Consider the following 9,562-nt stretch of genomic DNA (forward strand, 5'->3'; position numbering starts at 1 on the left):
CTCTCCTTAAAAGGAAACAAAAATGTAGGATGCTTGATTAGTTATAAATTGATAATTGCAGTATCATGACTGTGAATTGCTTTAACTCATTTATAAAGTGTTAAAAGTACGATATTTACTTTCAAATGTTATTAAAATATTAATGTAAATAGAGTAACACCATAATGGAAAAAGGAAAAGGGAGAAGTATAAATTTTTAAATTATAAAGTAAAATGACAAAACATAAAAGTGGCAAAAATTAATCAATCAAAATAAGTAAATCTCAGATAAAAATAAAAATAATTTGAAATAGTATATTCTTTAAAATAGATAACAAAGTAGAAAAAATTTTAAATGCAGCCTAGAAATTAATTTAGAAAATAATGATTTCTTTACAATTTGGTTTCCAAACAAAACCACAGACGGTCTTTTTGTTTTGAACTTCAAAATGAGAGAGTTTGATTCTAAAGGTTATGTCATTTCTAAAATATATTTTATAGAGAAAAAAAATTAAGGATTGCGATAGTATATATAGTATGTCTCCATTTTTGTCAGTGAGATAAATGCATACAAACATATTTAGATGCATATTTATAGAGAAAAATATCCAAAAATCTTTGCACTAAATTGTTAGTTGTGAATTATATATACCTGTTAAAAAGATAAGATTTCATTAAAATAACTAAAAATACTAAATAGACCTAAGACAAATCATACAACATTAAATAAAATGTAATGTAAAACATAATGAACACACATTTCTGCATTAAACAATATGTATAGGATAATAGTTGAAAAAATTAAACATTTTAGGGAGGTGGAATTAGGCTTGAATTATTTTTAAAAATTTAAAATTTATCCTTGTTCATTAATTCTGAGGGTAGCACCTTGTAACTCCTTTTTTTCCACTTTAAATCTTTAATTCACCTTAATTTTTTCAAAAGATAGCTTGTTTTCACAATGCTATTTATTGATATCACCTTCTTTACATAATATATTCTTATGTATACATGGGTCTGATTCTACACTTTCTCTTCTGTTCCATTAATCTAACTATTTCTTCTGATTTCAATGACTTTACATATGAAAATTTTGCACAGAAAGCCCTCTTTTGTTACCTTTTTTTTAAACTTTCCTGGACATTTTCACATTTTTATTATTGCAGATGATCCGTGCATCAGTTTATTAAAATAAAAATCAAGAACAATGCTTTGGAATAATTATTGTAAGAAGACCTACTTGACAGGATAATTTGAGAGAATTCAATGTGTGATTTAACAATGCGATGAACTGCCTCTTTCATGTTACAAGAATAGTACAGTCCCGCTCACTCATTCCCAGCTAACAGAACAGCTAAAAGTTTAAATATATTATAATCCCTGTAAGAAAAATAGTACAACATTCTATTTATTTTTTTATTTTATTTATTTGAATGATGATATGAAAGAGTAAGTCAAAATGAGAGAGGTGTTTCTAATTTGATTATAAAATTTAAAAATGCTTTATCAATTTTGACTTTGACTTCAAGTTAAATCAACACGAAGAGTTTTCAGCTCATGTGTCAGGAGTAACAAGGCAAGAAATTCAGTGTACTTATGTGATACTAAATGGTAGTAAAAGCTGCATCTAAATAGGCTAATTCTTAACTGATGAGCCAAGAGTAACTCTGATACCCAACAGAGACATAATTTTCAATTATTTGGTCTCTTATATCTCAGTGAGACAATTAGGGCCTCCCTTTCGCCCATGGAGCCTATATACAGTGTCCCCTGCAGAAATGGCAATTAACTCTGTCACTGAAAAAATGGGGAGCAGTGAGGGAAGGAATTCACATTTCTTAAATGTCTGTTATGGGATAAGTGCTTTGCATTTAACTTTTTTGGGGGGGATACAGTACAAAAATTGAATCAGAAGCCAACTACTGTTCACTTTCCTCTCTGCAGAGTTAACTCATTTAAATAATTCAGAACTTTAGGTTAGATGATTTGTCAAAGTAGTTTCTATAAAATTTCAACTTTTCTGTAGTATTACAACTAAAATTGTTTCTTTCAATCAGTTTGAATAAATCCTATTTTAGTTCTAATTTTGTCTATCAAATCAATAAGTACAAAAAGTCCATAAGCTAAGTCTGATAATAAGCTCAGTTGATATCTACTCCTGAGTGTTTAGTGCACATATTTAACCTTGAAAGCATTTTATAACCATATGCATACTTAGAACTTTCACTATCATTTCTTAAGCTTGAGACTAATGCTGGAGCCGAAATGATCTTATAACTGAACTGATGCCCTACTTCTACATCCAGGAGATATGATAACGCTTGCAACTGCTACCTAGGAATACTTTTCCTTTTCCTTTCAATTACTTTTTGTAAATTTCTCTGTATTTTGAAAATAGATTTTGCTTCTTTTGCTTCATGGGAATTATATCTATTTTTACATATAACAAACTTTTTTCTGAGTGACACTGTCTAACCTAAGTGCCCTAAAATTCATTTTTCTTGATCTCAATGATAAATATTTAAAACTAAGAGATTGGAATACATATTTTTCCATTTGCCTCAAACTATTTTGATAATTATTTGTTATTATTATAGATGCAATTTTCTAGGGCTTGATGTTTTCAGAGTGAGTTTAAAATTCAGCGTTAATCAAATTATATCAAGTTTAAGTGGATATGTAATAAAACTTTCACTTAATCAGGGTGATGGTCCCTGGGCTTTGTGGTGCTTCTGAAGCTTCCCATGTCACCAAGGCAACACAGGCTGGATGCTTTTGTGTCACTGCTTATGTAGGCTTCCCATCTGCCAAAGAGTGCACTAGTATAGAAGGCACAGAATGGGGGAATAAGATGCTCCGTTGCTAACTTTCTCTGATCCTGTGTCCTCCTCTTTCAACATGAGAATGCAGAACTAGATGAATCTTCATTCTTTTCAGCTTTAAAACACCTTTTTCCAAAATTGAACAAACTAATTTAAAAATAAATTTCCCTGGAGTATGAATGTTGAGAGTAGAAGAGAATGCAGTAAACGCAGTATGAGCTTCCTCTAAGCCATGCAGTTCTTAGGATGTGCTTCATCCTGTAAACATTTTGAAATTTTTATTTCAGAGATGGAAGAAAAGGAAAATTAAGGAAACATCCTAAGATTAATTGGAATTGGAACTATATTTAACTGCAGATACAAATTAGATACTTACTCTAGAGAGCCATGATTCTGCTCAAGAAGTAGATGAAAAATAAAATGAAATTGAGATGGAAATGGTCCTTTGGTACAGAATCATAGCCTCCACACTGTATACATGTGTAGATATTTTTTGACTTGCACAAAATTATATAGCAAATTGGTGACAGTCAGAAATAAAGTGCATATGTCTCTTAACCCCCAGGTCAATGATCTATTTAATTCTCTAATAACAGTATCTTCTGATATAAGCTAATGGTATCTCATATCAATAAATTATAACATATAATCAATAAGCTATATAAATTATAGATTGTTCATTTTTCTCAGTATTTAAACAGTCTTCAGTCACTCCCATCTTAAGAGAAAAATCTTTTCTCAGTGGTTTCAACCTTCAGTGGTATCAAGGTACCTGGAGCTCTTAAAAAATAGTCAGTGCCTAGGCCCTACCTGCAGAGATTATGAAAATAGGTGAGTAAGGGCAAAGCATGGATATTTTTTGAAAGGTGTCCAGGTGACTCAATGTGAGAGAACCACAGTCCTACCTCCTCCTTTATCTTTCCCCACTCCCCAGCTACTGCTTTCTCCTCTTTAATTCATAGCCTTTTAAAAACTTTAAATGACATAATTAATGTAGAAACTATACAAGCAATGCAAATTTTAGAGTAGGTAAAGAAATGCAAATCTTTTTGAAAAGCAGGTCCTTTTCTAATTAATTTCAACGTTAATTGTAATTTTCTATGCTCCCACTGCCAAGTTTATTGAGAGTGGTCTACATTTGCAGTCTTCATTTACACTTTAACACACTTGCACATGGCTTGCACACCCCCTACTTGCTTGTAATTACTGCCACCAAGTTACCAATGACTGCCTAATTGTCAAACCCAATGAATACTTTCAAGTTTTTAACTTATTTGGGCCTCTCTGTAGTATTTAACAGCCTCCTATTTCTCAAAACTTTTTCCTTCCATTGCCTATGACACTCCCTCCTGGTTGCTATTCTCTCTGGCTGCTCTCTATCAGTCTCCTAGTCACCATCGTATTCACTTGGTACCAAATCCACACCAAAAGCCTCAAATACCATCTATGTGTGTTGATAAGTTCCAAACCTCTATTCCCAGCCCATATCTCTGGACCCACATATCCACTTAATCAGAGAGATCATATCCTCTTGATCTCCATGCCTCATAGACATTTCAAACTCACCATCTCCCACATCTCCAAACTGCTCATAAATATGTCACCATTCACAGAACCTGAGGAGCCATCACAGCTTCTCCCCTTTTTTTGGCACCCTCATCCTATACTCACCAAATTTATTTTCTATACCTCTCAAATGTAACACTTTCTCTTTTTTAATTTTTTATTGTTATGTCTTATTTGTGGCCTTCATCATTTCTCCCCTGGTCTTCAGAGTGAGTAGTAGTCTCGACTCTTCAATTCCTCCAATATTCTTAGTGTCATATAAAATGCAGACTCAATTGCCACTTTGATATCTCCTCATCCATGAACATAAAATCCCAACTTCTTACTTTTTAATATTCTACATAAATCTATTCATGTGATATATATGTGGGTATATAACACACACACGTACACACACATCATATATGTAATTCTCTAGCCTTAATTCAATATTCCCACTTGCTCTCTATATTCTAGCTGTATTTAATTATTTGCCATGCTCTTGTGCTTTTGTCTTTAGAATGCTCTTCTTCCTCTTCCCTTGGACAATCTGCACTTATCCTTTCAAACTCAATTCAGTTATCACTAACTGTGGAATACTTTCCTACCCTGGTTCATTTCCCTCCCCCCCCACCCCCAGTTCCCTTTGTCCTTGTTGCAACTCTTGATTCTAATTTAACCTTCTGCCTCTATGGTATAAACATTTATCGTGGATCTGATCACATTTTATTGTAATTGTTCCTTTATTCTTCTACCTTTCCCACTAAATGAGAGTTCCTCTAGTATTATTCCTATCTCTCTAACTCCAAAGCCTAGCAGAATGTCTGATATCTAGCTAATTTTTTTTCAGTATTTTCTGAAAAAATGACTGACAATAAATGTTCAGAAAATTCGAATCTTGATAAAAGGGTAATATTGGCATCACAAACCACAATAAGGCAATAAACTTAAAGTCAACTGTTTATGAAGGAAATAACTTAGGTTCATAAGATATCAATTCAAATACGTCTAAGTTATATGTTGGCTTAAAAAATTAAAAGAGCTGCTGGTAGAGAAAGCAGTCCACTGGGGAAAACTTACTAGACTGAAAACTCCTTCATTTTCCAACAAACAAACAAACAAAACCAACCCTCAAATAGCATAAAGTAGGATAAATTACAGTTTTCTTTGGTGAAACTTGTTTTCTTATTAGCATTTAGAAAGTGGCTAGCCTCACAGACATGAATAGAGTCTATGAGGTGTAAAGGAAGAGGAGAGACATAAATATACTGATGCACCAATTCAAACTATGTACACAATAAGGAAAGGAACAAAATTCCTATCTGCACAACTTTCACCTTTTACCTAAAAAGACTAAGACACATAACAATGTGTCTTAGTCTTTTTTAGTCACAGATCCCTTTGAGAACCATGTACTTTACAGCCCCTATCTGCAAAAAAACAATAAGCTAAATCTTCTTTAGAAAACTTCCCCAACCTTTACCTAAATACAATGATCTAAGTACTCCTTTCACTAATTACTCAATTTGTGCTATAATTTTTCACTGATATTTTACCCTGTACATATTATATAGTAGTTATTTTGTGTATATGTTCTCTCTCCAACTTCACTGTGTGCTCTGTAAACACAGGAGCCAGGTAAAAGTTTTAATACTCTCCCCTATTCTGTTCCATAAATGATCAACTCAATGTAGTCTGCCAAATATACACTCAAATAGTCAAAGTGCTTCTCAACTCCTAAAAGGTTGGTTTTGGGTAATAATACCTAACGCTTATTATATTCTTACTACCTACCAGGTATTCTCTCAGCACTTAACCCATTTTAATCTCTTTAATTCTCACAATTACCCCACGAGGTAGGCTATCATCCAGGTGAGGAAACTGAAGCACAGAGAGAAGTTAAGTAACTTCTTAGTGTTTCAAGGTCATGTAGCCAGGAAGCAGTGGTATTGGGATTTGACCACTGGCAGTTGGCCTTAAGAGAGCCAACTTCAATATTGTACTATATGACCTCGAGTACTTGAACAGAATATCTATCAATTGGGATGGTTTAATAAGAGGATGACTTCTACCATGCCAAAGAAAGGAATATAGGTTCACTTTACCTATTTTAAAAAAATTAGTGCAATTTTCCCCACTTTCCTTTTGGCTGTATTACCTTCATTCTCTCTCCTCTTCATTTCTTCTCTATTAGCCCCCCACACCTGCTCTCCACCACCATCAAAATAACCCATCTTAAGCTAGTAGGTTTCTTTTCACATTTTTCTCGCTACTCATTTAATCCGATATGGAGAGATGCACCTATTCACATGCACACAAATTCATGTATAGAAAGTCACATACAGAAACTCATGCACAGGAAAGTGAGATAGGACTTTTTCTCAAAAATGTGGTATTTTTACTTAGTTTTCTGCATCTCATTTATTTCACAAAACAATACTTCCTGGAAATCCCTCTAATTTACTGGCATAAATCTGGTTCTTCCTTTCTAAGGAAGTGGCTAGTCAATCTCCCATGGTATGGATGGTACATTATTTATTTAGCCATTCCCCTATTATGAACTGTGTTCACTTTGTCTCCAGTTGTTTGGCACTAAGAACAATGCTGCAATTAATATGGGGCATCAGAAATGCCAGAGGTGGAATGTGAAGTAGGCTCGCTGTGAATTCCTTCGAGGAAGTTTGCAGGAAGCTTCTCTATATATGGTCTTCCTGAATTCTCTCCTCTTCGAGCAGCAAGGAATATTAAGGTCATTCAGCTCCTTCTCAGCCTTTTAGAGGTCAGGGAGAGCTGACATATTTTTGTGCGACCGATATCAAACTTCCATTCGGAAACCCACAGGATTTCAAAGCTGAAGTCTCCCCAAGATCTGCAGCTTTCCAGCCTTTCTTACCAGCATTTGGCAGCCCATGCAGGAGAAACCCCTGCTCTGGTTTTCTATACCAAGACCCCCACAAACTCATAATAGAGTTGATCCTAGCAGCCAAGTGGAGGGAAGCAAAGACACTCTCAGGTTCAATGCTACCAGAATCTGTTCCAAGTCCATTTAATAATTTAATGCACTGCTATGAAACCTACCTAGAATGCTGATTCCAAGCAAAGCTGTCCTATTATACATTTAAAGTAGAAATATGATGACATAAAACCAGTTAGTTAACTTAATAGCAGAATAATGAACTGAAAAACCTTAGTGGAAAACTACTCAGTTCCCTGTCCTCCCAGCTGTGGTCAACTTGAGTGCAGGATTGTAAGAAATGAGCATGAAACAGGCCATGCATCAAAACATTTCTACTGAAAATGGCTTTATAACTAACAAAGACAGAATCAAAGAATTCACTCTTATGATGGTTATGAGTTTTATGCATCCTCGGATAAATATACTTACATTAAAACATAATTGTATACCTACTTCAAGAATTTTATAATTTTCAAATTACTCTTTTTTCTGGTTCAATATATATTCTACTCACTCTTTTCTATTCAGCTTCGTGCATATTTTATGATTTTTAAGGCTTTCAATCAACAGGTTATCCCACAGAATATTAGTCACTGTTAAGACAGTAGTATCAGTTAGTAATTACTTAATTCAGATAATCAGGTTTGTTGAAACATGACAGAATGATTAAATATAAATTTACCACCTACATATATCCTGTTTTAACACTATCACACATATAATGCTTTCCCTAAAAATGTTCAATATTTAACTCATAATATTTAACTCATAATACTGTATACTATTAAAATATGTTTTCCCCACACTCTTGAGTGCGACAGGCACCCTCAGTCAAGGAGAGTGAGCATGGCAGAAAGTACTGTACAATCTTGGGTAATGAACACACTGCTAACACATTTATCCAGTGAGTGTTCCACTGCACCACCCCAGCTGAAGGCAGTCTGCAACATGTGGTGTCCCGTCTTTGGCCTATTTTATGCTCTAGCAAGCAATTTTGACCTAAAATGTCTAGGAAACGTATACATGCAACAGGATGGGATCTGCTACAAATAAACAAGAACAAGTGTCTTTCTCAGTATTAAGACGAAAGTTTTATGGCAGCTGGAATGGGGCCTCAAGGAAACAGTCATAGAAACAGGGTAGAGGTCAACAGGAAATTAGATTTACCAAAGTCCTGTAACATTATGAAAGGCATCATAAGCATTACTGCAGCCTGAGATACATGACTAACAATTGTTTGACTGGCAGGTAGCATTTCATGATTTGGGGATATTAGAAAAAAAAACACACAGAAGATCGAGTGTCAGTGTAAGACATCAGAACCATTTCTCCACAGGGCCTCTGCTATAACCATAACCACCCCCATCTAAGGTCAATTACCAGCATTCCCATTTTTAGAAGCATGTCCTCCTTTGTTCTTGAATTGCTCCCTCCCCTGGCATAATCTTTTATTTTCTCAGGCACACAAGTGATCTGGCATACCAATTATCAAAAGATTTTACTGATTTACCTTTAGAATTATCTATTTTAAATCTTCAGCTACCTGAGAAAATAGTTTGCAGCAATCACTTTGCAATTCAGAAGTACCAAGTTATTATTTAGTTGTTGAATTATTTAACAGTTTTCATTCAACATATGTGAGGTTATTGGAACTCCTTAGCTTTAAATATCCTGTGGAACAAGTGATTCCACTCCCTTCTTTTAAGCTTTTTAGGTTAAAGACATGACCTTTAAAAAAATTATATCCTGAACAGTTTATTATAACAGAAATTAGCAATGTCCAATTTAAAAACCAGATAGTGTTATTCAGACCACCATTCTGGTACACTGAGTGGCCTGTGTCTGAAACAAAATTCCATCATTGAAGTCATCAACCTAGGTCAGTATCATTGCTCCTGAGGTCCTCATTAAAGCTCTCTTATTCTCTGCAAATGCTGACTGGTTTTGAACAGCATGGATTTACCATGCATCTCAGGATTTACCTGCATCAACCTGGCACATACCTAGCAACTTTCAGCATTCTAAAGAAAGTCCCACAAATATTGACGTATGTAAGCCATAGCACCTTTCCTAAGAACAGTTCCAATCAGCATTGCACATTAACAAACACATACTGGTATATGCTTGTAGCTCCACCACCTAGCTCAGTTAGAGCAATGGTAAATAAGAGTAGATACTGAACTTAATAGCTTCTCAGGGAGGGAAATGTTTTATAGTCATAGGCTTGATCCTATCAGGGGAAAGTCTTCTTAAAAGGTTT

The sequence above is a fragment of the Delphinus delphis genome, chromosome 17, assembly GCF_949987515.2.
Source record: "Delphinus delphis chromosome 17, mDelDel1.2, whole genome shotgun sequence".
Classification (NCBI taxonomy): Eukaryota; Metazoa; Chordata; class Mammalia; order Artiodactyla; family Delphinidae; genus Delphinus; species Delphinus delphis.